General features: G+C 44.1%; 1 protein-coding gene across 1 annotated transcript in view; it reads left to right on the forward strand.

The window, feature by feature from the left end:
• Window positions 1-10,125: 10,125 nt before the first annotated feature.
• The window catches only part of LOC147700342 (uncharacterized), a 44,606-nt gene continuing 27,106 nt past the window's right edge, over window positions 10,126-27,625 (forward strand). Inside the window, exons 1-3 of the mRNA XM_086935710.1 lie at window positions 10,126-10,207; window positions 11,043-11,085; window positions 13,611-13,734. The gene's annotated coding sequence lies outside the window, so the exon portion shown is untranslated. The remainder of the gene's footprint in view (window positions 10,208-11,042; window positions 11,086-13,610; window positions 13,735-27,625) is intronic.

The raw sequence follows: 27,625 nt of genomic DNA on the forward strand, positions 1-27,625 counted from the left end.
GGTCATGCTCTTTAGCTTTACCTGTCCCAGGATGACATTTTTTGCAAGTAATAAAGAGAGAATCAGTCTGTTATGTGAACAGGACAAGAGCACATAATGCTTGATCCACTGAAAGTGAAAGCAAGGATCAAAAGAAGTCACTTAGTCCCAGATATGAAGGAGAGTTCAAGGTATGTGAGTCGATATCAAGGTATCGCAAGCCTCATTCTGGCTTCCGCAGAAAAAGCTGCTGAGAAGCCCTCCGCAGAGAGAATCAAACGCTTTAGATTTAGATGGGAAGCTTCCTTTTTTTCCAAACTAAAATTGATCTAACTTTACCTTTTTCTCACACTTAATTCATCAGTTCAAATGCTGGTTAATGTTTAAAGAACGACCCTTTCCATATTGCCTTGTTAAAGACTTTACAGCATAAGGGGAGTCTGTTTCAGACATGTTTTCCTTAATTTATATTTTAGAATGAGATGCAAAAAGATCCCCGGGTTTAACTTTCCCACAGAGGATGAATGGTATTTATGTCTTAACTAGCAGCCCGTCCCGACGTTGTCCGGGAGCAAAAGGCTGCTTCAGGGCCTCAGCCCGTCCCGACGTTGTCCGGGGGTCCCCTGGAGCGCAACCGCCACCTTCAGGGCCCCAAATCAGCCAAACCGCCACCTTCATGGCCCCCAATCATCCGCACACAGTTCACCGGTCCTCCCCGCGCTTCACTTAGCCGCACACGTTCCGCCTACTCCCAGCACTTCACTGAGCCGCACACGTTCCGCCTCTTCCCATCGCTCCCGCGCTTCACCTACCTCAGCCCGACTTCACCGCTCCTCGTTCCGCCTCCTCCCATTGCTTCAATCAGCCGCACACGTTCCGCGCCTACCTCAGCCCGACTTCACTGCTCCTTGTTCCGCCTCCTCCCATTGCTTCAGTCAGCTGCACACGTTCCGCTCCTCCCCGTGCTTCATCTATCTCAGCCAGACTTCACCGCTGCTCTCCGCCGCTCGTCCCCGCGCTAGATGATGTCAGCACGCACGTCCACGTTGTTTGCTCACACGGCCGGCGCTACTTCTTAGGGACTACTTTTTTTATTGTTTATTTTTTAAATAAGGTTTTTTTTTATTTTTTATAGCCTATGTCCATCTACAGGACCCCCCCATTCCAACGCTGTATTGGGTGTTGCGATTGGTTGTGTACTTTTCGAGTTTACCTGGCTCAAAGGACACAGTTCTCTCTTTATAATAGTAGTATAGATTGCCTTGAATGATGTTTGGTAATTTGCAGCTGCATTCAGGTGAAAGCCAAGCTGTGAGCCTCCCATGAAATATGCTGCTCAGATACCCTGCACTAAAGCCAGCCTTGACTGTCTACTGACATTTTAAATTGCTGCAGCGTTAAGTCAGAAATGTGCTTTACCTCTAATTGCTTGAGCAGTCAATGCGTTAGGGGCCTAGGCATCACAAGGAAAATATATTCTATAACTACTTTGTTGGTCTTTCATCATAAGAAACTAAATAAGCACATAACTGAATGAAAGATGATAAATCATACCTGTTAAAGAAATTGATGGAAAATGCTTTTTTTTGGATACCATCATGAAACGTCAATTGGTTAATGTAATCAATGCACAGATTATGTGTGTAACCAGAGAGAGATAGAATGCAGTCTTGGTTGGCACAGTGGGGTATGGTGGCTTCTGTAGTAACACTGCGAGGTCGCAGCCTGTGACTGAAAGCACAATTTATATGTTGTATGTTCATGTCATGTAAAATTGTATTACACACATTGAAAGATAAGCTAACGCATACGTGCAGAGAAGTGTTATAAAGCTAGCATTAACTTTCTTTTTCCAGTGTTTTACAGCAGTTTCCATATAGTTATAGAGCTTTTTCATTCTTCCAAATTATGTAATTTCTGATATTTATTGCATCAGTTTTTGCATTATTGCAATCTGATATTGAGCTTAGGGGTCACTATCGACTCCGCTCTATCCCTAGGGCCGCAGGTGGGGACCGTGGTCTCGTCCTGCATTTACCAACTGCGCAGGATCAGGAAAGTGGCATATCTCTTTACACCTGATGCCCTCCTGCAGGTCATCATGGCCCTCGTCCTCTCCCGCCTAGATTTCTCCAACTCGATCTACCATGGTCTGCCTAAAACATCGATGGGCAGACTACAGGTGGTCCAAAACCAGGCGGCGAGATTGGCCTTAGGGATTCCGAAGTGGCAACCTGCCAGGCCCCTCCTCGTCACACTCCACTGGCTTCCTGTCGCCTCTAGGGCAGCCTTCAAGATCGGCTGCCTTATCTTCAAATCTTTGGCTGGTTCTTGTCCCATCTTTGTAAAATCTCTCATCCGTCCCTACTGCCCGTCCCGTAACTTGAGATCCTCCCATCTTCACCTCTTGACTGTCCCCTCTTACAAGCTCTGCAGATCTGGAGGCCGGAGATTTGCATACCTGGCCCCCAAGTTCTGGAATTCTCTCCCCCTTTCTCTTAAAATTTCTAACTCTCTGATCCTCTTTCGTAAATCTTTAAAAACTTGGCTTTTCCCTTAAACTGGTTAGTCTCTCTGTCTCCTCTACTACCAACCCATGGTGTCAGTGCGCTATATAAGCACCCCTTACGACACGATACGATACGATTTATCTGTTTCCATGCACTTCATTATTTGGTTTTACGCACAAGAAAGTGCCATTTTAAATGTCACACATTTTGCAGTTGAAGTTGACTTAAATAATAGAAATCTCACGTATAAGCAATCTGAAAACTTGGTAGCTATGCTATGTTGACCTGGAGTGGCTCAATAAAGAGACTCACTTCTTTTGTTCTTTGTTTCCGTCGCAATGTCGCATAGCAAAAACCAGTCCGGCGCAAGCCCGGCCTCTTTGTGAAACACACTGTGACATGTGGCACTGGATCAGTTTGGCTGCGGGCGGCTCGGAGGAGCCTTTAAATACACAAACGGCAAGCGCTGGGTCCAATCTCTCATGGATCCTGTTCGCTTTTGTTGTTTTTCTTACTGATGTAGGTGCCTAAACACTGAGCTGCCATTAGACATACGGGCTCCTCACTCCCTCCTGGGCTCCTTGAACCTGGATCCAGACTGTGCATTAGACTAGTGCAGTGCACCTAAGGTCATGCGCCGTGCTGAATTTGTGCTGGTGGTTGCCATTGAACTTGGGCCCACCCCCACTCCGAAATACCACACCTGCACCAGTAGCATCACCCTTGACAGTGAACTCTCCATTAATCACCAGTGCAATGCCGTTTCCTCATCCTGCTTCCGCAAGTTCCACATGTGCTGCAAAATCTGCAGGTGGCTCCCGATCTGTACCAGGAAAACGGGAACGCTGGCCCTCATCACCAACCGACTGGACTATGGCAGGCCTCGAAAAATTATAAAAAGTTTACTAGATCTGCAGGTCTAGTGACTTAAATAATCTATTCAACCTATTTGTAATGCTCTTGACCCATAAACTGGTTTTAAATGGGGTGAACGTGGGCAACTATTTTAATTAATTGAGCCGCATTTTTCTTCATTATCACATATGAGAGCACCTTCAAATGTGCGACTTTAGCATGTCTGCTGTACAAAAAACTATTTTATTTGATTTAATAGACAAAACCTTTTTTCTTTGTATAATACAAATCTAGCCACATATAGAATAAACATGACCCCTGACTTGCCTCTTAGATCATTAACAGCAGTGCCATCAGGGCGGGGGCAGGAATGTTTCTCAAATCATGTTTAAACACTATCACTTTTAATAAACACATAATTAAAGCATGAAGTGGTAGCACACTGTCATATGTAATCAGCAGATTTTACATTGATATGGCCACAAACTTTCCCACTAACATGCAGCTTTACTGGTAAAACTATATAGTGTCTAAACAATAATGTTTGGAGATATCGTTTCTGCAAATATGTGTCAATATCACCAAGAAAGTTTTCTGGTTTGTTTTGCTCCTATTAAACTCCCTGTTTGCATCACGCTTCTTAATTACAAAAAAATTGCTTTCATAATGCCTGATATATTTTGAAATATTTGTAATATTAATTAACAGGCTATTTATTTTAAATGTTATGTGTTAGAGAAAAATAACTGACATCTTCAGATAGCTCACTAAACAAAAACCTTTAACTTTAATAAGAGAGAGAAAAATAAATTCAATTTTCCAAGCAGCAGTTAGTAAAAAGACCAATTAACATTTTAGACAGCAAATGTGTCAAGGTAAAAACAAGATTTAATGGTATCTTTATTGCTCATTCACTTTCGGATTGAACAGAATACCTGCTCATTTCCATCCTAAATTCACTCTCCAGGTGGGACTAATAGGTGATAAAAATGGCTCGATCTGATAAAATTTTACTTGCAATTTCGAGTGGACACGTACATTCTTCGAGGCCTGTATGGCAATGCACTCTATGCAGGCACCACCAACTAGGACATGCAAAGACTCTAGACCAGAGGTCTTCAAACTTTTTTACTATGAGCCCCCCCTAAGCAAAATGGTTTGGAGTAAGGCCCCCCTCCAAATCTTTATGGCAAGTATTGGGGAGCGGGAGGGACATGGCTGAATATAGGGAGCGGGGCTTATGAGATGTTATCAGGAATACTTTTTCTATAGCTTATGAACTGCACTAAGTATGAGACTTATAAAACAGCAAATGCATCAAACAAAAGCAGATGTTATCCCAAACAAACTGCTCCCCATAATTGTGAGGTTGTGAGCCCCTCACACGCATTGACCCCCATGCAACTACACCTGCTGCACTAATGATAACTGCAGTTCTGAGTAGCAGGCTTTCTCCTCTGTATCTTTTACCTCTGCCCCACCATGACAGATCATCACCTCGGTCCTAATGCTTGAAAGAAAAATAAGCTCTGATGCCCCCTTTTTAAAGGTAGACAGTCATAACTGTGATGCAGTGGGCCCCTCAAACCCCTGGGCCCCAGTCCAGCTGCATCTCCTTCCTTAATGATAACCAGCAGTGGCCACTTACACTTTTGGCAGCAGTATCAGCTTCACTAATGAATTTCCCTTAAAAAATAAAAACACTTCTATTGTCCGCTTCTTTGTGGTATCTCTCTGAAGTTGTCGTCTCCGGCCATTTGTAAACATAAAAATGAGTCCTGATACAGTGCTCCCTATTCTGGGCCTTCACTTTGACAATATCTATGAATCTCGCTCCTTTCTTGTTTCCTAGACCATTGCTGGGAGGCCCCAGGGATCAAGAGGATTAGGGTTCTGCATCTGAATGCAACCCTGCTGGGCTTCTACCTGCCACCCCATGGACTCCGCTTTCACAAAAACTGCCCCTGAATGGTTATAACTACTTTGAGGAGTCTCTGCCTGAAAGCGAAGGGTGTGGTGGTAGTGCAGAAAGTTAAAGAAACCAGCCATTAATTGAAGTGCATTGTGAGTGCAGAGTGATCACTGTGAGTTCAGGGGGGGGGGTGAATGGTTTGAGTGCATGGGGAGTGCATGGGGAACAGTGTGAGGGCATTGTGATCACTGTGAGTGCAGGGTGAGTGTAAAAGTTAAGGATGAAAATGAGGAGAGTGTTGTCTGAATGCAGGGTACATTTCAAGACACTTGAAGTATGTCTGCATGTTATTGACGGCGGCGTAGCGTTTCACATATAAGTTAAACTGTTGCTTTTATGGCATTAACCAGGGATCAAGGGTGGAGGAAATAAATAATGTGCTGATCCTGCAACAAACTTACAGTTTTATGGTTAGGGTTGTCAGCTCATTATTTTGATGTCCCAGGCGGTACATAAATAAGCACTCACTAAAGCTGTATTTACAGAATTTATCTGTGCATCTTTGAACAGCAAATATTAATAGAAAGCACTTTAAATTGTGTTCTAGGGCTGCCTGAAAGATCCATGACTGATAATTAAAAGGAACAAAGACAGAGAAGTCACATTACAAATAAATACATACTACTTTATTTATAAACCGCATTTAGTGCCAAAACAAGCAATTTGCAGGATGTTTATGAAACACATGGCTGGCATTTTTCTTTTGGCAACTTTTAACCCTGTGGATGTTGCCGCCTGCCTGTATAAATCTAAAAGAAACTACTACTTTTCCAGCTTGGCTGCTGTGCTCTTCTAATGCAGCCCAAAGTGCAACATTCCACACAATTGCCTGGGAGGCGTTTGTGATAGTTGAAAAACAAGTATGGGAATATTTTAGAGAAAGTTAAACATTTTTCAAATAGTTACAAACAGGTTTGAAATGGTGTAATTTGGCTTCTCTGTGCAGACAAGGGGCTGCTGCCCTAAAGTTACCTCTGAAGACAGAAGACTAGGGGGCAGATTTACAAGCCCCTTGCGCCACTTTTGCGTAATTATTTCCATGTTAAAAAGAATGCAAATGTGGCGGAAGGGGCTTGTAAATCTGCCCCTAGGAGTATCTCATAAACCCCAAAAGTACTCCAGCCCTCACAGTAAGCAAACAAGCATTTGCAATGCAATAGGTCTCTCATTATTTAAGTTTGAGCTATGGGCATTGCTAAATAATGCAACACCAATAGCTCAAACATTAATAATGCCAGACCTATTGCACTGCAAATGCTTGTTATTCCTGTGAGTGGTTGTGTAGGCAGGGCCCCGTGCACTGTTTGGCCTGGGGGCTTAGAATGCTGTTAAGACGGCCCTGGATGCAGCACGTCTTATGTGGGTGATGTAGGTTTGAGATGCATGAGGCTTTAAAGACATGCTCCATGTACGGATTATATGTCACTAGCAAACTTGAATACATAGAAAGCAACTCTGCACTTTGCAGCTGGAGGGATAACCATTCCGAAGGTATGGGGTATTAGGGCAGGGGCTGGTGTGGGACCAATGCAGAAAGAGAATAAGCAGATATCGGATGTGAGGGAGAGGGACACCTGAGGAAATCTCACTGGGGCGCTGTTGGTACAGGTCCTGTAATTTGAAGGATTACAGACTTATTATTATTTTCACTTACTTTTATGTCCATGTTATATAGATTACAGTGGTGCAGGGGATATTTTGCACCCATATTTACAGCTCCCGACATTTACGCTGTCTGACCACTAGAAAATAAATTGCCACTTGTTGAACTTTACATAAGTGCAAAATGGCGCCATAGTTGGTAAAACGTAACAAACCCAGGCCCCTGTGATTATTGCCAATTATGCCGTTTTGGGGCTAGTAAAAGCTTCTTAAAATGAAGCCTCTTCTTATTTTGTGATCACAGCCTCCACATCCCACTCAGATGGGTTCGCCTTTGACTGTTGTTAATCTTTCTGTTCCTATTTTCGCTCTTTCATCAGTTCTCATTGTTTCTGACCGTGGATGGGTGCGGTGGTTCAAACAGTTCATGCTTATAATAATATTGGAGCAGCTGTCTTTGGTTCTCGCTTAAACATTTGTGATCTTTGCCTGCTGCTTCTGTGTTGCTTCATATTTCACTCCTGCGGTGCCTCGTTCCTGTTTTAGAAAGCACTGGGCAGGGATGGGATTTAAGAGAATGTCAAAATGTATTTTGTGTTGCTCTACTGCCCGTGCGTGTGGCGCTGGAAACTATGAAAATAAAATGAAACATACTTACAAACCCTCACTAGGGAGGGAAACAAGGAGTTAACTCTGCTTTTCCACAGGATCAGGCTTTTTCACAGTTAAAAAATAACAAGAACATTCACACCTGGGCGTGCTAAGAGGCGCGTTCAGCAGCAGTTAACACCTTCTCGGCTGTTGCTTAACAGGGCTTACACGTTTGCTCAAGTTACTTGTTCTGGAACAACGGGCACTCACCACAAACACGCAGATGGTGGGAAAAAAACACGCCAGCCAGCTGCTGTCCTCCTCATTGGTGGTACGTCACTGATGACGTTCCTACATGCTGATTGGAGAAAGCCGGATCAGCAGCAAATCGAAAATCCTCATTCGAAATGGGTGAAGACTTGCGACGTGGGACAGTAGAGGAAAAAGATAGCAAAGGTAAAATCTTAGGGAGGAGTGCGCGCCCCCCCCCCCTGGGATGGTGGCACCCCCCCCCCCACACACAGATTGAAGAACTCTACTCTAGAAGATCCAGAACACAGCCGTCAGACTGATCTTCAACCTGCCCAAGAGAACCCACATCACCCAGGACCTGGAAGACCTTTACTGGCTACCGGTCCAGAAGAGATGCCATTTCAAGATTCTGACCCACGCCTACAAAGCCCTCCACGACTAAGGACCTGCCTAAATGAACCACCGCCTGCACTTCCACCAACACTCCTCCCAACCCCCGGAGCCTTCACTTCGCACACCCCGCTCTTGCACAGATCCCTTGCATACTCTGATGCTGCACCGGAGGACGCTCCTTCCCCCACATCGCCTCCTCCACCTCTGCAAAGCACCCTTGCTGACTGACTTCAGGAAGGGGCGCAAGGCCCGGCTGTTCGACTGAAGCTCTCAACAAGCGCCTGGATGCCCTCTCGGGTGACAATCTGCACGCTACATGTATGACTTGATTGATTGATTCAATTGCTGCATAGCCCCAGATATCGCACATCTTCAAGCGTTAGTAGTTGAACTGTGGTTATTGAAGGTCGGTGTGAAAACGTCTTTTCAAATAAAATCCTGCAACACTTTATCATTGCAAACAAATAGGTCATCATTCTGTGTTATGTAGGATATTTTTTTTACATTTCGGAACCATTATGTTTTATATGGAAAAAACTAACTCAATACTAAATGAGGTGTAAGCTTTGTAAAATAGAGTAGACAAAGGCAACACACAGTGAAAACAGGTGAAACACTAACATGGATAAGAGGTGGTAATTTGTTCAGTGTTGTATTGGCTATGGATCATTGTGTCCTTGGAAAGAAATAGATTGAGACTTGTCACACAGAAGTATTGAAATGCACACACATACACCCAGAAAATATAGGAATGTCACACATGAAAAAAATGCAAATCTGACAGCCATGCTGACCCAGACTGTTCACAGAAACTCCCTTCACAGAGTGCCCCTAGTGCTGTGTGGAGCATGGGGTGCAGGCAGGCAGGGCCGGGTCTTATCTTTCCCAGGGTGGTAGTGTAGTAACACATGTATAGCATTTTGATCATCCTAACAAATGTGCAGAGCACATTTTCAAAGGACGTAGCACAGTTTCCCTGCGTTGTGCTATGGATTGAACTGCATCAGGTATTTATGGATAGTGTTTTGATGGACATGAGGACCAGAGTTATCATTTTATCGTGTTTGTCATTGCAACGGTGCATGGATTTGATGCGAAAATGGGTGAGAAATAAGACATTTAAACTTGGGTGCCAGTGTTTGAATGGGTACAGACTGTGTGAGTAAATTATAGTTTGTATGGCGATTGTTTTGATGTTCTGGTATGGAGAGTCTGTATGCAGAGTCTGCTCAGGCCACGCCAGAGCAAGTGTGTAGCTTTGTCTGTGCACCAGTGTAGGGGAAAAGTGAGAGAAAAGATGTACTCATCACTGCAAGTGCTTACCTGCCAGTTTTGGTCTGGTCTTTCTTGGATGTGAGCATAGGAAGTTCCCAGACATGAGATGATACCAGTGGTATAATGAAAGGTTGTATCCGCCCCAAGAGTGGTATCATACCACTCTTGGGGTGGGTACAATGTTTTATTATTTACAGCACGGGTGCTAATAAACATTTTTGTAGGAGACACAAAACATTGGTGTGCAGCAGTAGCAGCTTCTGCATTAGGACATTGAGCCTCCACCCTTCTGATTTTCAGCTCTGGATTTTTTTCCATCTGTTCTTACACGTAATATGTACTTTCCCTTAGAGCATCAATTGCAGTCAGGCAATTATGGAATGACCATTGCGCGTGTATGGGATTCTTTCTGATAGTGCTTATCTTTTTACTTTCTTGATTGTCGAAAGAGAAGCTGAAGGAGTGACCTCATCATGCCAATGCAATTTAGTCTCAAAGGGCTTTGCCATGATGCAGTCAGACCCTATGATACTTCCTTGGTCTCTGTTTGCTTTGTTTGTTTTAGTTCAGTAACACAGGCCAACTACACGTCTTTCTGAGTAATCACATGTTTTATTGTTCTCCATTCATCATATAGACTCACATTCTTTAGAAAGTCCTTAAAGTCCTCACAGGATTGTTTCTTCTATTTTCCCTAGGCTTAGGCCCTGCAGACTCCTACTTGGCTCCAGAGAGCGGCTATGGCTCCACTTCCAGTGGCCTCAGATTAAAGGAAAATGTAAGTGTCATTTTAGCACAGGTCAATAATAAAAATCTCAATGATTGGATAGCCGATTCTTCACATCTATTCCTGTTCTTTCCAACTGTATCTTTTCCAGCCAAGTTCTTTCTATGGTACACTTGTGTTTCTTTCTCTTTCTTTCGCCTGCCTATTTTATCCTTTCTTCTGCTTTGTTTCTTATTTCTTCACACTCTTTTCTCTTCACCTCCCATCACCACAAGAATAAGTCCATTATTTACATTATTTAGACCATCAAGCCATACTTCTATAAGAAAAGAAACCCAGTGATTTTAGAGCTCGCCGTGTTAGCAGGATTCTATGCAAGGTTTTCATGTTTTTGCCCCCAGTTGTCCTCCATGGTCTCCGCGTCAGCCTCTACCTGTACTCTTCCCGACCTGTTCCTACCCCTGTCACTTACTGGGTCAGTCACGGTCCTCATCAGAACCATGGTGGGGCCACAGCGTTTCCAGGTGGAGTGCAGGCTCCCGTCTCAGTTGTTGGTCTGCATTTTGAGGTCTACCTCTTGGCTCTGTGGTCCTCCTTCCCCCAACAGCAGCTCCTCAGTTTCGATTCCTCCTGGCTGTCATCTGTGCTGTAGCTCCTCATTGTGTTCCCTGTGCAGCCGTGAGTCGACTCCTCACTGGTGGTCCTCCGCTTCCCAGGTCTTGGGATCAAAGATTGCCAGCATGAGAGAACCTTTTATAGTCCTTTGTTTGTTTTCCCTCTCCATGTCTTTCCTCTGTATTGCTCTTTCTGTCTTCTAGTTTTTCCTTCTTCCCTGTTTGTCAGTCTTTCTGCTATTTCTACATTTTCCTCTCTTCTTCCTTTGCAGTTCTTTGTCTGCTGAGGGTATCGTTGGGACTCCTCCTCCTTAGGTACGTACTCCCATTCAGCTCATTGTTTCCTAAAGACCAAACTGCCAAATCATACATTGTTCCTTTAGCTCTCTGTAACCAAAAAATACAACTCTGTACTTCACTCTCCATACTACTAGAAAGACATAATTAAAACCATATGTTGAATAACTAGCACATATTCAACCAACATGTTGTAGGCTAGTTTAGCATATGTTTTACTCTTGACACACAAAAAACATGAAACCAATATATAGGCATTTTCATTAACGCTGTGACTAATGACTGCATATTTTAGACCCTGAGCGCACTACACATGGTTTACATTGCCCGGACATACATGTACTTTTCTTTCTGCAAGGCTATGGCAAAAGTTAATTGACACCAAATGACTGCCCACAGCTCAGATGTCCTATGGTGTATACAAGCTATTTTTTGTGTATTACCATACCGTCCTCTACGAGTTCCTCATACTCAAACATATGATGCTCAGCTTCCCTATCCACTCTACCAGCAAGGGATAATGAAACCCAAAATTCATAGGGAAGCCACACTTCACATCAAGGGGCTTAATGTAAAAAGCAAAACCTGTGCTGCTCTTATACATCTTTTATAAGTGACCGTCATGTCTTACCACCAGTTCTGGTGTCTTAATCAACACGTACACTTCAGCGGAATGTTTGTAGCCAGACTTCACTTTCACTCTCGCAATGCCAAGTCTTCAAGGAACCAGGCAGATACTTAGGCAGTGGACTCTCAGCTGGGGGTCATTTGTCTCTGTGGTTGTTGTGCTTGGAATGCTCTTCAGGCAGAAACTTGAGCCGTGGATTGTCAGATGGGGTCATTTGTCTCAATGTGGATGCGTTACTTGGAATGTCCTTTCAGGCAGATACTTAGGCAGTGGATTGTCAGCTGGGGCTCATTTGTCTCAATGTGGATGCGGTACTCGGAATGTCCTTCAGGCAGATACTTAGGCAGTGGATTGTCAGCTGGGGGTCATTTGTCTCTATGTGGATGCTGTGCTTGGAATGTTCATCAGGCAGATACATAGGCTGTGGATTGTCAGCTGGGGTAATTTGTCTCTGTGAATGCTGTGCTTGGAATGTTCATCAGGCAGATACATAGGCAGTGGATTGTCAGCTGGGGGTCTTTTGTCTCTATGTGGATGCTTTGCTCGGAATGTTCAGCAGCCTGCTTGGCTCTGGAAGCCAAATTAGTTTCCCAGTAAATTCAGAATCTTACTTTGAACTAATTGCTGTCGGAGGCATCTCATACACTCCCACTACAAGCTTCCCGAAACATCCAGTGAGGAGCTCTATTGCCCAAAGTATTTTCAGGCCAGTAATCGGACCTTTTATTGGAATTTGGGCCTCAAAGCATCTGTTAATGAAGGCTGCAATCAGACTACTTACTGGAGCAAAACACATTGGGAAAGCCAGTGAGTCTCGCTTTTGGGAGCAAGGCCAAAACAAATGTGTGTCAGTTTTAGATGCACACATGTATGATGCACAAGCATGAGAGTTTGTGGAAAAATTGAGGCAGAATGAATATCCTGATCAGATTATTACAAAATGCTGTAAGCGAGCCAAGAACCAAAACAAAGAAAGACAGAGATCCAATAGAAATTACACCTAAGATCAATCCTCTAACTTATATTATTGTTTCACATTAGGAAAATCTTTACCAAAAAAGCAGGCATATTATCAACTCCAGGTCTTTTAACTTTCAGAAACCTAGGTTTGCGCACAAAAGAGGCTGTAAAGTACGGGATCATTTGGGCCACACTCTAACATACGCACCACCCACTAGGATAAACTCAGTATTGTTGTACTGTTGTGGTACATTTTTCTTGTGGCTCCTGTAATTTGTGTCATCTGACTAGTCCCACTAAGCCCATTGATTTTGGCCTAGATAAACAATGGGTGCTGAGAAGACACACCAATTGTAATACAACATACGTGATGTTCATGATCGCTTGTTCATGGAATTTGAGATTTACTGGGACAACCAGTAGGAAAATCAAGGTCTGGATAGGAGAACATAGGAGCAAAGTCCAGTGTAAAAAGGTTACAACTAAGATGAGCAGTCACTTTTTGACACCTAATCGCACCATTGATAGCTTACAGTGTGTTGTTCTGGAGACGATGGGTAAGGGCAACAAGAAAATAGACAAACTTCTCTTAGAAAGAACTTTAGATTTACTGCCCCCAGATGTTCCAGATTTAACTCGATGGCAATGGTTGGCTCTTTGATAACAAGCAAATATTCGTAAAGTGCTACGTTTTTACACATTTTTATTTGAGAGAACCTTCCACCCCCTGTTCTGTGTGTAGGGTTTACATCCCTGTTATTTCTCTGACATGGACTATTGCTACATTGGATGAAGCAATAGCTGGGATTGCTAAATGCAGGGTTCGTTTTCTGTGTAACGACTGTGGCCACAGTCGCTATAGCACTCCTTCTGAAATGCTCCTTTTGTTTTTGATTGGCACAGTCTTTAATTTCAGGATTATAATGATTTTATTTCTTTGGTTGTTTGTTTGCAGACATTCATCTAACGAGGTACTCCTTGACCCTCTAATTCACCACATTCAATCTTTCCGGCTTCTATGACCATTACGTAGATCTCATCACCAACCCCACTGAGTGGAAGCTTTACATACAGTTCAGGTTTGGAACTTTACCTCCTACAACATTTACAGCAAAATGGTCTGCTTCCACTGAGTCACCCTTGAAGTGCCCTGTCTGTAAGACCTCGAGGGAGTCTGTTGCTCACTTCTTGTTTGCCTGCCCTGTATATGAAAGATCAAGGCGGTCTTGGTTAAGACCAGTCTGTGCCCAAATGGGCACAGCAAGACATATTGAAGCTCTCAGGATCCTGAGGACTAATTAAACCCACTTTTATTTGGGCAGCGGCAAAAGTCTTGGTCAAGGCCTGGCCATTGAGGTGTAAATTAATGGTCCCTTCCTCCTAACCCCAACTCACACGCTAATACTCTATGACCTATGGTATAATCTTTTCTCACCATTGCACTGTACGGGGGCTTTTATTTCCGACGCTCATGGTGGACCCTTAGAGGTTTTTGTAGGGTTGGTAATTTGGCTGTGCCCGTTGTGCTTTTCTTTTTTCCTCTGGTAGATGGTTGAGCCTAGGGCACAAGCTCAGTGGCACAGGTATCATCGACTACTGTGGATCCTACACTATGCTGTTGCTAGACCAGCTGTGCTGTGAGTTCTAAAAATTATTGGCTACTATGCATCTAGCATTTTAGGTAATGTATTTCATGATTATCTTGCAATTTATACTTTTGAATTTTTACTGCATTTCATTGCACAAACGCCCTGTCTCCCTGGCCGCTGAGGCTGTTACCAATCTGCTGCCTACTGAACACTTCTGCTTCAGAAATGTCCTTTTCCATTGGGCACTAAAATTGTCTCCCATCCGCTGCTCATTGAGGCCACTTCATTCACAATGCATTTTAAACTCTTGCACTGTGCATTTTGCCCATCTGTGTGAACCCTCTTGCAAGCTAGACTGTTTACTATCAAATCTGGACACTTGGATACCGAACACAAGAATTTAGTTTGTTCCTCCAATTTGTATTCTTTTAAACGTTTTATTGTTTTATCTTTCTGTAATTGTATTTCAATCCTTGCACTTTTTTGCAAAACTTTGATGGCTCATATTGCGGAAATAATGTTTGATACATTGTGAAATTAGAGGATGTCTCCATCATAATGACCACTTAGACCATGTTCCCTCCAATTGGTCTTAATTTGACCTGAATATGAAGACAACGTCACTCATTCACACTGACTCCTTTTTGGCATCCATCGGTCTGTTGAAAAACATCACATGGACCACTTTCCTCTTTCTTTTTGTTTACAAGAGAAATTGCATTGAGTCCTTCATCAATGACTTGGACTGCCACCTTGCCCATCCCATTTCACGAACAACGCGACGCACACATTGACACTACGTAGGGGGCTGGTCCTTATTTGTACATGATGACTGGGTATCCTTCAAGACATCTGCCACTGCGTTAAAACTTTAATATGTATGCACGGGTTTTAAGGTAACCATAGCTTGGACCGTTGGGCTGGTGCCTTTGATGGCTGTGCTGAAACCTAAAGCACCGCGCCCAGAGGCAAAGCGGGCACCCTTGCAGGAAAGCATGTTTATCCTGCAATAGGAGAAAATCATTAAAGAAAATAGTGCTCACACACTGTAAATAAAACAACACAAGTAAAAGGGCAATCAGTACTCCTGGGAGGTTACATACGTAGAAAAGGTGGAACTAATGAGGGACTTCTAATCCATTTCATGAATCAAAAACAACAATTTAGAAAGGACTGTAACATGAGCCAATTGAAAAGTTGAAGAGCTTCAAGTCCATTCCTGAATTCAGCATGTCTTGCCGCCCAGGCTCAACCTAAACATGAAAGTCCATCACATCAGACATTTTGTGTCTTACAAATTGTAATAAAGGGGAATACTCTATCCTTCCAACAACAAACCCATTCAATATCTCCGCGATTAGACTCTCTACGGCTTGAACACATGCAAATACTCTAACAGAAAGTCCATTACCTTATTCTCAAGGGTGCAGTGGAATTGGTTCTGGAGCCGGAAAAGGGACAGGGATGATCTCTCTGATCAGTTGCTCCTTGAGGGAGTGCTGCAGGCGGTGGAGGGGCAGGGTGGGGGCCAGTAAACTCCGGCATACGGCCGAACAGAGTTAAGTAAATAAATAAATAAAACGATTTGCATGCGCGTGCTGCAACTTCAAATGGCAATGCAGTGCGCACAATGTAATTTATTTTCATTTATTTGTTTATATTGGTTATTTACTTAACTCAGTTCGGCCATATGCCGGAGTTTACTACACCCCACCCCCTGCCCCGCCCAGCAGCACTCCCTCGAAGAGTCGCCACTGTGCCTGATATTTTCTGATCCCCAAAAATGATAGCAGGTTATGACCGATCCTTAACCTCAAGAGTTTGAACTGTTTACTCATAAAGGAGATGTTCAAAAAGCTCTGGTCTGCTAGTGCTGAATGCCGAAGACTGGATGGTGTTTGTCGATCTGTAGGATGCCTATTTCCACATTCCTATCCTGAGATCACACAGGAAGTATTTCCAGCTCATTTTAGGATCAGAACACTATCAGTTCAAAGTCCTAGTGCTTGTCCTCACTTCCGCACCACGAGTCTTCATAAAGTTGATGCAAGTGGTAGCAGCTTGGAGTTCTGGACTTTTTGGTTCTGTCCAGAGGTGTCAGGGAACAACACCCAAAGACCCCGGAGTTCCACCTGCCTTGGTGCGCAAATGAACAGAAACACGGGCTTCTCGATGGTGGCGTCAAAGACCAAAGGTTTATTACTGCAGGGACACAGAAGTCACAGAAACCACACATGGGCAGTATCTAGGAGCCTGTTCGATTTGTACAAAGAGGGTTGCTCCTTATATACAGAAAATTGGGCTTCGGGCAAATTCTTCACATGTTAGTACATTCCCAAACCTTTGTGTCCTAAACAATAAATATTTGGCGTTGCACAGGAATCGTCGACAATATCTGATGACACAACATTACGAATGAGAGGTTCCCACTTTTCCATCATAATCTCATGTCAACTTTTCATTCAGAACCCGGACCGCCTCATCGTAAATTTCGTTACCTCCCCCTAATAAAGTTTCAGAAAGAAAGGAACGGAGCCAGGTGTGGAAGATAGAAAAGTGGGATATGAGATGTTTGTGGGTTGTAAATGGGCAAGGCTACCGGCTTCGGCCGCCTAATCATGATCAGGACAATGGACACGAAGACCAGTTTAACAGGACTGGCCTCGGGCAGAGGAGGCAGCCCTTGTCGAGTCATGCAGCTACAGCGTGATCTGTTTTAAGGTGCACGTGTCATGAAAAAGGTGAATCTCCGGCTAAGGCTACGTGTCCTTAATCGAAATGAAGTGATCAGAGGTTATTGCGTATGTGAGGGCAAGAAACACAAAATGGCTGCCATGATCTAAGATGGATGCCATGGGTAGATCAGAAATGTGTTTGTAACATGAGTACTCTTGCTCGTAGCGTAGCGAAAACACCAGGATATGCTAAATGGATCATTTGCGGTTCGCTGATACCAATATTATGTATTTCCGACAATATTGAAAACACGGGTTCAAATCGTCACAGAACCTCAGACCCTCCTTTTGCCCTTACATAGGCAATTACTCAGTCTATGTCAGAGTCTAATTCTATGCTCATCAGGTCAGTGACATGCTGTTGTATCATCATCCTTTCTCGTGCCTTTTCTCCAAACGCAGGTGGTTTCCTAAAACAGGTTGCAGCACAAAGACTACACAGAGCTGGACCACACTGGATAATCAGGCAGCATGAGAAGAGGAATACTAAGATGACACCAATGACCATCAGAACCTTCCATCCCCACGCTGATATCAGAGTCCAAAACCACTCCATGAAGGACCAGTTTCCCTTGTCTACATGAATAGAGTCGGAAATTTTGTGTAGCTTCGAGATCGCCTCATAGACTGTTGGAGCATTATTAGGAATAAAGACACAGCAGCTCGATTGGATCATTCTGCATACCGCACCTCGATCTGCAAGTATAACGTCTAGAACCATACGGTTCTGCAACGTCATGAGTCTATCCGCCTGAAGCTCAGCTGTCAAATTGCTAAGGGCACCAGCAGTTTCGGTAATAGTAGATTCAACTACCCGTGTTAGCTGACGTATGTTTCTACTGTTGGCCATAGGCCCCCAGAACGGAAGGAAGCCTTTAAAGAAGTCTCCAGCTTCCTGACCAGCAGTATCTTCCTTGCTGAAGACACCTCTCGCTACTCTGGTCCTGTGGTAATCAGATGAAGCAGTGTATGTTGGGGGCAACAATCGAGCAATATAGCATGAACCTGAAAAGTCAGCAGGCAACCATGTATATGCTCTGTCTCGACAGATGAAGTAGGTACCCCTAGCAGTAAGAAAGGCAGGGGAAGAGTTAGCCGGAAACACATAAGTCTCTACGCACTCACTCCTCCCTAGCTGAGCTCTCGGATTTCTCCCATTACCTTGCAAACAGACCTGACCTCGGTGGGGTACGACCCAGATTGGAGTTGAGCTTTTACGCTTGCTTTCTCCCAAACTAAGGCGATACTCTTAAGAATTCCAACTTAAATATACTCGCAATTCGTCTCTAGGGTAAGATGGAGTATTATTGACATCCTTGATCATGTCAATAATTCCCTGTACTAAAGCTTTGTTGGCAGAGTTATATTTAGTGGAACGTGGTGGACGTGGAGGATAGGTTTCAAGGGCATAAGCAAAGATGGTTTGAAGGGCCTGAAATGATCCATTGTAGCTGAAAGGCAAAACCAGATAGGGAATACCTTTATCCATAGTGTGGGGTATCAAGCCACACACCCAGCAGTCTGTAGTGTTAACTACCAGTTGGTGTTGATGCAAGAGCTGTACAAAAGTGTTATTGATGAATTCAGAGCATCGAGCTTGCTCATGTTCAGGAAACGAGTGAAAAGAGTGTATAGAGGAAACAGTAGAAGTAACAGGATCAAGGGGAGGTACTGTAGTTACTGGTACAAAAATCAAACTCATACCGAAAACGATTCCACCCACCAACATTATCAAAACAATCAAAAATGTAATGGCACATTGTATTAAAAAACATTTGCTGTGAAGAATTCTGTAATGTCTGTTTCTGCGAACATAAATCACATTTTCTCGTTACAGCGCAGGAAGCTCCATCTTCTACAATCCGCTCGCGACCACTGATGATGTGTACGTAGATGAAAATGCCTCTATCAGCCCTGGGAGTTCCCAGAACCAACAGAAAGATCGACCTTGTGTCAGACCCCCGCATATTCAACTAGGCACACAGCCACGACCCTACGGCTACCCAGACGGCAAGGCAATTTTAAAAACAATAAACAATAGCAAACTTCCTGGCTGAAGGCAAAAGTTCAAAATTTCAAAAATATCACAATGGGCAGTTGCCTGCTTTATTTGTCCATATTACGAGGTCGTAAATTGTATCTTTGCTTCGCAGGTACTGTTTGATCGGCAAATAGCATATCACTAGTAGTTGTTGCAGTGTTCAAGTTCGCAGATGACAGAGTTTTTCCTGATGCAGGGGACAAATGTTCAGAGTTCAAAGGAGTCGTCTTTTCAGTAGGAGAGTCAGAGTTTGGAGTGTCGGTGATCAATTTGGCATCGCTGAAAGGGATGAACTTTGGCGTACGTTCAAATTCGGAGGCACCAATTCCCTTCTTCACCCAGTCGTCGTAAGGAAGTGGCAAATGTACACGCTTGACATGAGATGCGTGCACCCAATGCTTGCGACCAGCTACACGAACTGCTGTTCTTGTTGTAAGCAGGACCTGGAAGGGGCCGATGTATCTGGGCTGAAGGTTCTTCGTCCTCGCGAAGTTTCTGATCACGACTTGATCGCCGGGTTTCAGCTGATGACCTGGACTCTCCGGAGGCTTTGGCAATGCATCGAAAACCTGTTGGTGAATAAGACTCAATTTAGCAGTCAAGTCGTAAAGGTAGTCTATCAACATAGGGTATTCTAGAGAACAAAACTCTTTAGGCCTCGGCACACCCCAAATATTTGCCGGGCGGCCAAAGACTATCTCATAGGGGCTAAGCCCCACTCTAGAATGTACAGTTGCTCTTGTTGATAGCAAAGCCAAAGGAAGTGCGTCTGGCCAGGGTAAACCTGTGGATGCTTGTATTTTAGCTAGTTTCAGCTTGAGGGTGCCATTGTAACCCTCCACTAAACCAGCAGACTGGGGATGATTCGCACTGTGGAACTTCTGTTTTATGCCTAGGCCGGCACACACACTCTGCATAACTTTCCCTATAAACTCACTTCCGTTATCTGACCATACAATCCGTGGCATTCCATATCTAGGGAAATATTATTTGAGAAGAATTTTGGCAGTTGATAGGGCAGTATTGTCCTTTAGTGGGTATGCTTCGATCCATCTGGAAAAAGCACAGACTACCACCAGGACGTATTTCAGATTATTACAGCGATCCATGTGAATGAAGTCTAACTGAATCACTTCAAAGGGGCAGGAAGGAGGAGCGAAGTGACCAGCAGGAGTTGGGGTTCCCTTGCCAGGATTATGCATCAGGCATACCATACAATTTTTCACCACTCTCTCTGCACATTTACTGATCCCATCATTCTTCCAGACTGGAGCCAGCATCTTACAGATTCCTTTAGAACTTATATGCGCTACTCCATGCGCCATTGTCACCACTGCAAGTACATACGCATCAGGCAACATCCAACGCTGCTGTTCTGTCAAATCAATCCAACACCCATTCGAATCCAACTTGCCCGTACTTTCTCTCCATACACGTTTTTCTTCCTCAGTTGCCTCTTTCTGAATCTCTTTCACACTTTCCATTGTATCCTCACACATTCCAGACTCAGCAATCCATCTCGCAGACGTAGCAACATACATTCTGCTCATCATGTCTCTAGCTGTCTGTTTAGCAGTTTCATCAGCAAAAGCATTCCCACGACCAACATCATCCGTGATTGCTTTATGAGCACTGCACTTCACAATCGCAACTTCAGTCGGCAAGGTTAGAGATTCCAACAAGTCGTTAACTAGCTGACCATGTTGAATCTTAGTCCCATGGGACGTAATGAAACCTCTTTCTTTCCACAAACGGCCAAAACTATGGGCCACGCCAAATGCGTACTGACTATCTGTGAACACATTCACTCTCTTTCCCTTAGCTAAAGCACACGCTCTTGTTAGAGCTATTAATTCTGCAGCTTGGGCAGAATTCTGACTCACTCTTGCAGTCTCCACAATCGTCTTCAAAGTCGTTACTGCGTAAGCAGCAGTCACATCACCATTCTCTAATTTAAAACATGACCCATCCACATATAGCGTGCCATCTGGATCTGATAATGGAGTATCTCTCAAGTTAATACGTCCTTTTGTCTCTTCCTCCGTTCTAAAACAACAATCATGTGGCTCGGAATCACTCGACTCTTGATTAGCCGGCAACAGCGTTGCTGGATTCAATACATTACATCTTTTGATCTGAATATGACTTGCTAGTAACGTCAGCTCATAACCAGCTAGTCTCGCACTGGTAAGGTGTTGTGTCTTAGTTCGGTTCATGAGTGTATCCACTGCATGAGGAACCATGACCACTAGCATGTTGTTCATCACCAAACCAGCAGATTGTCGAATGGAAGCCGCAGCTGCCGCTGTAGCTCTCAAACAACTAGGTAACGCTCTAGCTACCGGGTCTAATGTTGATGAAAAATACGCACAAGGGCGTTGTTTATCACCAAATTTCTGCGTCAGAACACTCAACGCGCAACCTTCTCTTTCGTGAACATAGAGCGTAAATGGCTTACTGTAATCAGGTGTACCCAATACAGGAGCTGAACATAATGCTTTTTTCGTAATTCAGTAAAACTCTCCTGACATTCATCAGACCATGGCACCGGACTCGGAACATTTTTCCCAGTCAAAGCTACCAACGGTTTTGCTAAAAGGGAAAAATTTGGGATCCACTGCCTACAGTAAGAAGTAATACCTAGAAAGGCACGCACTTCTCTATGCGTGCGAGGAACACTCATCTGCGTAATTGCTTTTATTCTCTCTGGGGTCAACTTCCTTCCCTCCTTTGACAAGAGATGACCTAGGTAGGTCACTTCTTGGCAGCAGTATTGCAATTTCGAAGGTGACACCTTGTGATTCAAATTAGACAAATGATGTAATAACGAGATCGTAGCTGCTTTGCAAGTTTCCTTGTCATCGGCAGCCACTAGAAGATCATCTACATACTGTACTAGAGCAGAGCCTGGAGGAAGAACAAAGGTATCTAACTGACTTTTTAATGTTTGACTGTAAATAGATGGGCTCTCACAGTAGCCTTGTGGAGCGCGTTTAAATCTGAAACTTCGACCTCCTAGACAGAAACCAAAAATATCTCTGCTTTCCTCCGCTATCGGAATGCTGAAAAAGGCATTCTTCAAGTCAATGACTGAAAACCAAGTAGCTGTAGCAGGAATCAATGTTAACAAGGCAGTAATGTCTGGAACCACAGGAAACTGCGGAACCACAATTTTATTAACTTCTCTGAGGTCGATGACAAACCTGTACACTGGAGGTTTTGTAGGATCAGTTCGTTTCAAAATTGGTAATACAGGACTGTTACAAACATTTCCTCTAGCTTCTTCAACCACATCTTTCTTAATCAAATCTTGCACAATTAATAAAAGTGCACGCTCACCTTCACTAGATATTTTATATTGAGGAATTCTTGGAAATTTTACATTCGCTTTCAAAGTGACTACATAGGGTGGGATTTCTAAAAGGCCTACATCGTTAGGACCAGTCGCCCAAAGAGAATCAGGGAGAGAACGCAGCTCTGGCGGGAGTGCATCCATTGACAAGTACATCGGAGAGGTGGTTCTTTTACCCAATGTAAGCTGTACTCCTTCCGGAGAACAGTACAATGTCGCATATAGTCGTTTTAACAAGTCTAAACCAAGCAGATTTTCATTACAACCCGTCGTTAAAATCAGGGGTGCTTTCAATTGACACGGTCCAACAGAAATAGACAAAGGACCAGATATGGGGTTGTAAACAGGGGCGCCTGAAAAACCTACAGAAACATTTGTTGAGCCGGACAAAGGTGCGCCAGGGAGTTTCGCATGAATGATAGAACTTTTTGCTGCACCAGTATCCAACAGAAACGGTTCGACTACACCTGATGTTGCTACTGCGACATAAGGCCCACTCTGATCCACTGGAACTGATACTACTCCCTCTCTCTGTCCATGGCTGTCCTAGTACCCATTTTGCTGGAATCCATCATCCACTTCACAATAGTCTTCAACCAGATACTGTTGAGATCTATTTTGCTGGGCAGACTGTCCATTTCGTTGATCAAAGTGATTGGAAGGACGATCATTCGTCTGTGGAGGCATAGCACCTCGCCCTCGACCTCTAGAATTTTGCACAAAACCGCCACGACCTCTCTGAGCTGCTGCTGCATTATTTTGCGCTAAGATCGGACACTCATTCTTGTAGTGACCCTCTTTCTTACAGTACGCACACTGGTTCCACTGATATTGAGGTCTCGGTGAACTATAGTCTGTTCTTTGATACGAACCCTGTTGCGTAATATTCTGATTCATGCGAGGCGGATACGCCTGTTGCAAAAGAACTTTAGTTTTTAAATCTTTTGTTTTCTTATCTGATTTCTCTTTTTCCTCTTTATCTCTATTTTCATAATACTGTGCAGTTGCAAGTATTTGCGCAGTTGTAGAAACAGCCCACGCACTCTCGGAATCCTTTAATTTGTTGCATAACTCAGGTAGCAAGTTATGTACAAATTTATCCACAAACAGTCTCTGTCCTCCTTCTGTGCTCATATCCTGACCACTGTGATCTACAAAAGTCTCTTCGAACCTCGTGAAGAAGTCGGAGACACTTTCGTCTTTCTTCTGCCTGCATGCGGACAACTTGTCCCAATTAACACGCAATGCGGGCATCAGAGTCTTCATTAAGTCTATTATCCTACCTGGAAGATTAGCAATTAGAGGTTCGGGTTTTGCACCACCTACTTGCTGACCATCCGCTGCAATGATAGCTGCCCAATCACCACCTAGGGCAACTGGATGATTCTCTCTACGAATTTTAGCCCAAATTGGTTGCGGAACTACGTTACCAAATAACATATCGATGTCTGCTAAGTTCATTATACAAGCCTCAACTGTCTGTGTTAATTCCTTATAGTATCCAGCAGGATTCTTACGCGGATCTAGCAAGGCCTGTTTTACTGCTAGCACTTCAGCTCGCTTCCACGGAATGTGCATCCACACTCTTTGGAATTGCGCCGGAGCGGCTGCAATACCACGGACTGCATCAGCTTGCACAGCATCGCGCCAAATTGGAGGAACCTCCCTCATTGGATATTGGCGATTTAGCTTCGTCTTGCTTTTCTCTAAATCTCTCGGTGAACGAAGTGATGGATCATTTCTATAACTTAAAATCAGTTCCATCGCTACCTCTATATTTTCACCTACTATCATTCCTGCAGCAAACTCTTTCTGGACCTTAATTAAGTCTTCTAGATTTGATTCAACATCATCTTCTTCTATTTCCTCACGTAGCAGCGAGCACATCTCATCAAAGACATACCGTTGCGTTGGCTCTTTCCACTGCATAAATGTGTCTAGCACATCTCTCGTACTGTATCTCCTACTCTTTGAAATCCATCTGAGAGCCGTGGAATCTAAAATTCCCCGTTCTTCAGTACTCGGAAGCTGACTACGTCTTTGAACAGAGTCAGAAGTAGGAGTCTTAATTAAAGATTTATAGAAAGGGGTTAGAATGCTCGAAACAGAATCAGTGATTCTTCGACGAACAGAAAGTGGAGTCAACACACTAGCAGACGCAGAGAACACAGTAGAGGTAGGAACAGATAGCGGGACAGTAGAAGTATCGAGAAAAACAGTTTGTGGAGTAGTAGGTGTAAGCTAGACAGATACAGGTATAGAAGTCGGCAATCCAGGAGGAGGAGGAGCCGTAGGAACATTCACATTGACTACAGGAGGTACAGGAGCTTGATTCTGAGGGGCAGGAGCAGGAATACCAGGTTGTCCAGCAACCGGCAATTGTACATTCGGTAAAGGTGGAGCCGTAGCACCTTGTGCATACGGTGGAGGTGACCGTAACAAATAAGACAACAGAGGATCGTTTTCAGAATCCTCTAGTATCTTAGCTGTTTTCGATGGCAAGGCAGGGTAGCACTTGTCGATCGCTAAATTATGCTCTCTAATGGCCACCTCTATGGCCTTCTCTGACTCGTTGACTTGCAGCTGTTTAGCCGCTTGCTCCAGAGTCAACTCTTCTTGCTCTTTCTGTTCTTTCTTCAACCTTTTAATTTCTCTCTGTTTGGATTCTTTTCGCCAGTAACGGAAAGAATCAAACATTGCCGGCCGGGCTTTCTTCCTAAACAATTTCGCTTCTAAATTGTCAAGGATTTCGGTTCAAAACTACCATGCAGTGGCCAACTAAGGACACCATCTTTTTCAGTGTATCGGACCCACACCTCATTATAAGATATAGGACCCACACCGTGTTTACAATACAAGTCATATAGGGGAGTCCCAATCGGAGGAACCAGACATGAGTCCTCCAATCGTGAGTCACTGTTGCAACCAAAACAAGACAACATACAATTTCTCCGACTTACCATTTTGCAATCCGGAACACAGAACAAACAAAACACGAAACAGATATGTGCACCTGAACCAAGAACTTAGGCCTACCAAAACGAACTGATGTATCGATACCCAAACTAAACCAAATAGATTATCGTAACCAGAACAACCAGTGATAATCTTACGAAACCAAACCAAACCAAGAACCAAAAAGGATTTTAACAACCCTTACGAAGTAACCAGCTAACTATCACTAAATACTTAACTGAGGCACTGAAGACGTCACCAAGGAGAAACCCGTCACGTTTCGCTGTACTAAGGACTGCACCTCGGGTCCAAGACAGGGCGACGGTCAAGGCAACGGCCCACTGCAGCCGTCCTGAACGGGAACCCTCGTGGAAGAGAACTTCGGGCCACTTTTGCGATATGCCGGGATCGATGAAGTGGGGCGCCTCCCTCAGGAATCTTCACACGAAGCTTCTCGAACTCTTCAGGCTTTTGGACCGGTACCGAATGACGTCGCCCCACGTTGGGCGCCAATTGGAGTTCTGGACTTTTTGGTTCTGTCCAGAGGTGTCAGGGAACAACACCCAAAGACCCCGGAGTTCCACCTGCCTTGGTGCGCAAATGAACAGAAACACGGGCTTCTCGATGGTGGCATCAAAGACCAAAGGTTTATTACTGCAGGGACACAGAAGTCACAGAAACCACACATGGGCAGTATCTAGGAGCCTGTTCGATTTGTACAAAGAGGGTTGCTCCTTATATACAGAAAATTGGGCTTCGGGCAAATTCTTCACATGTTAGTACATTCCCAAACCTTTGTGTCCTAAACAATAAATATTTGGCGTTGCACAGGAATCGTCGACAATATCTGATGACACAACATTACGAATGAGAGGTTCCCACTTTTCCATCATAATCTCATGTCAACTTTTCATTCAGAACCCGGACCGCCTCATCGTAAATTTCGTTACCTCCCCCTAATAAAGTTTCAGAAAGAAAGGAACGGAGCCAGGTGTGGAAGATAGAAAAGTGGGATATGAGATGTTTGTGGGTTGTAAATGGGCAAGGCTACCGGCTTCGGCCGCCTAATCATGATCAGGACAATGGACACGAAGACCAGTTTAACAGGACTGGCCTCGGGCAGAGGAGGCAGCCCTTGTCGAGTCATGCAGCTACAGCGTGATCTGTTTTAAGGTGCACGTGTCATGAAAAAGGTGAATCTCCGGCTAAGGCTACGTGTCCTTAATCGAAATGAAGTGATCAGAGGTTATTGCGTATGTGAGGGCAAGAAACACAAAATGGCTGCCATGATCTAAGATGGATGCCATGGGTAGATCAGAAATGTGTTTGTAACATGAGTACTCTTGCTCGTAGCGTAGCGAAAACACCAGGATATGCTAAATGGATCATTTGCGGTTCGCTGATACCAATATTATGTATTTCCGACAATATTGAAAACACAGGTTCAAATCGTCACGGAACCTCAAGCTCCCTCGGAAGGAAGGTAATTTCTATAGCCCCTTAACTGAACAAATGGTTGATCACAGCTGAGTCTCCTGATTTGCTGCTTCACCACTTAAAACAAAAACTCAACTTTTGTATGAACTCGCTTTTTGATTAACAAAGCCAAGTCTCACCTGGCGCCCTCACAGCGCATGCTATTCATATGGACAGTATTGGATACCATATCAATTCGAGCCTTCCCTCCACCTCCAAGGATTCTGGATGTTAAGGCTATGATTCCATTGTTTCAGAATGGAGCAATCATTCCAGTTCTGGCAGTTTTGCGCCTGTTAGGTCTTCTAGCCTCCTGCATTCTCTTGGTCATACGTGCACTCTGACACGTGAGAGCTCTCCAGTGCTGCCCCCACGGGCAGTGGTTTCAACACATCCGAGATCTGTAGGCATGCATAAAGATCTCAAGGGACACATCAGTGGGAATGCAATGGTGGAGCAATAGCGACAACCTACGTCAAGGAAAAAAGTTTCACCCTCTTCCTCCAGTGACTACAGTTATCACAGATTGCCTCTCCCAAGGGTGGGAATCCCATGTGAAAGGACTGGAATCAACGTCTTACATATCAATCTTTTGGATTTAAAGCCTATACGTCTACCTCTCAAGTCTTTCCTACCTTGCCTTTGCGGGCTGTCGGTCCAAATTTTGACGGACAACACAATAGCGATGTGGTACACCAACAAACACCTCTGTTCTATGCAGAGGCTGTGAGACTTTGATACAGGGCTCAGGACCATCAAATTTGCGTAGTAGCAAATAACCTGGCTGGAGTTCTTAATGTACGAGCAGATCGTCTCAGCCAA

This window comes from Lissotriton vulgaris, chromosome 8 (assembly GCF_964263255.1).
Source record: "Lissotriton vulgaris chromosome 8, aLisVul1.2, whole genome shotgun sequence".
Lineage (NCBI taxonomy): Eukaryota > Metazoa > Chordata > Amphibia > Caudata > Salamandridae > Lissotriton > Lissotriton vulgaris.